Consider the following 2733-nt stretch of genomic DNA (forward strand, 5'->3'; position numbering starts at 1 on the left):
AATCAGCATACATTGAGGTCCTAATTAGTAATTCCCATTCACACTCGCAAAACCACATGGTTGGATTGCTCCAATTAGTATCTTGCGTGTTTTCAGGGTAGGGCTTTTGTGTAAAATTGTTTTTTTGTAAAATGATAATTATGTAATGATTTGTTTTTTTTGTGGCAATGATGCAAAACAATCTTTTTAACTCATTTCAGTCTGGATTTCGGCCACAACACAGCACCGAGACCGTGCTTATCAAAGTCCTAAATGATATTCGTCGGAATACCGATGCAGGCAAATCATCTGTTCTGTTACTATTGGATCTCAGCGCCGCATTCCACACGGTTGATCACAACATACTACTCAGCAGATTGGAACAGTGGGTAGGGCTTACTGACACTATTCTTCAGTGGTTCACATCCTATTTACATGATAGGGATTTCTTTGTGTCAGTCGGAAACTATCAGTCAGAACGAACCAAATTCACGTGTGGAGTCCCTCAAGGGTCAATTCTTGGACCACTCTTATTTCCGTTAGCTCAGATAATGGAACAGTATGACATCTCCTATCACGCCTATGCAGATGACACACAACTGAACATTTCGGTGTGCCCACATGATTATAGTCCCTTAGTCTCCCTGAGTAAATGCATTCATCAAATCAATGAATGGATGTGCCAGAATTTTCTCCAGTTAAATGTGGAGAAGACAGAGGAGATCATTTTTGGGCCAAAAAAGGAAAGGTCAAAGATAAGCATGCAACTTAGCACAATGTCACTTACAGCTACAAATCAAGTCAGAAACCTTGGCGTAATTATTGATTCAGACCTAAAATTTGATAGCCATCTAAAGTCCGTCACTAAATCCGCTTTTTACCACCTAAAAAATATAACCAGAATTAAGGGGCTTCTGACTCAACAAGACATGGAAAAACTTATGCATGCATTCATTTTCAGCAGATTGGACTATTGCAACGGTATATTTACGGGTCTTGATAAAAAATCAGTCAGGAAGCTGCAGCTAGTACAGAATGCTGCAGCCAGAGTCCTCACAAATACAAGGAAGCTGGACCACATTACACCGGTTTTGAAATCGCTATACTGGCTTCCAGTGAGTCAAAGGATAGACTATAAAACACTACTGCTCGTCTACAAAACACTTAATGGCCTTGGACCAAAATACATGCTTGACTTGTTAGATTCCTATGAGACATCTAGACCCCTAAGGTCGTCTGGAACCGGTCTTCTGCATGTTCCAAGAACAAGAACCAAGCAGGGTGAGGCAGCATTTAGTTATTATGCTCCTCACCTCTGGAACAAGTTACCTGAACGTCTGAAGTATGCTCAAACTGTTAGCTCTTTTAAATCAGGGCTAAAAACGCTTTTGTTTAGCACTGCATATCCATAACTGGCTATATATTTCAATCTACCTGCTTTCTATTCCTCTTGTGCTTATCTCCATTGCTGATTTCAATTATTATTATTATTAGTAGTTTTTGTTTTATTTTTATTTATTTATTCATTTTTATTCTATTTGTGATTAAATGTGATCTTTTGTCTTGGTTTTTACGTTGCATTGATTTTAAATGTGATTTTTATGATCTTCATGTGATGTAAAGCACTTTGAATTGCCTTGTGTTGAATTGTGCTAAATAAATAAATTTGCCTTGCCTTGCCTTGCCTTCCATTCTCTTTTTGGGTTTTTTTTTTTCATTGCAAGCAAAATAAATGAAAATATTACTACAAAGCAATTGCAATCGTTTTCTGGGAGAAATTGAGCCTTATTTGACCGAATTGCAGGGGTGCCAATACATTTCAACTGCTTATGTCCAGATACTCAAAAGAGTTGAAAAATCATAATCCAGAGTAGATTGCTTCCATTTGTCCGATGACTGTCTGCCTCGGTTGTTTTCAAGGGAGGAAGAAATTTTATGTAATCTGAAAATCAATAATAGAGATTAAACGAATTTAAAGTTGCAGGAATGTTGAAAACACAACTGTAGGTTGTTAACTTCTTAAATTGTTACTGTACATACATTTGCTCTGTAAAAGTAAAAAATCAAACCATGACATGGCATAAATATTAACCACAATTAAAAGGTAAAATCAATGTAATAAAACTATGTGGCAATTTATGATAGCCCATTTGATTCCTTCTTGTGTGTGGTTTTGGAAATTTTCATGGAAGATTTTTCAGTAAAACCAAAAGTTGTCTTTGAATGTTAATTCAAAGCTTCAATAAGAACTAAATTTATTACACGCAGGTGTTCGCGCTCCTCTGTTTGGAAGAAGGAATTGACTCAAATTCACTCAGATGAGCATTGGCTGCTTCCCAGGAAGAAATAGGAATACAGCGACTGATACATATAGGAAGTGACCCAGAAATGCCCCAAAATAAACAGGTGACCTGATATCAACAGGAAGTGATCTGTAAATGCCCCCAAAATACCTGGAATTACTCAAAGTCAACAGAAAGTAACTAGAAAGGCTCAAAATTAACCGGAAGTGACCCAATAACAATAAGAAGTGACATGAAACTGCCCCCAAAATACCCGGAAATCCCAAAAATAAACAGGAAATTACACAGAAATGCTTAAACAACACAGCAAGTGACCTGAATGATTTTATCAACCATCAAAGCAAAGCATCCCCATGCAATTTCTCCAGAAATAATGACAACAACAATATGAAAACTAATACATTAATTCCATATGATTTTATTTGGAATAAATTCATAAAATGATGTGCGA

This window comes from Corythoichthys intestinalis, chromosome 7 (genome assembly GCF_030265065.1).
Source record: "Corythoichthys intestinalis isolate RoL2023-P3 chromosome 7, ASM3026506v1, whole genome shotgun sequence".
NCBI classification, from domain to species: Eukaryota; Metazoa; Chordata; class Actinopteri; order Syngnathiformes; family Syngnathidae; genus Corythoichthys; species Corythoichthys intestinalis.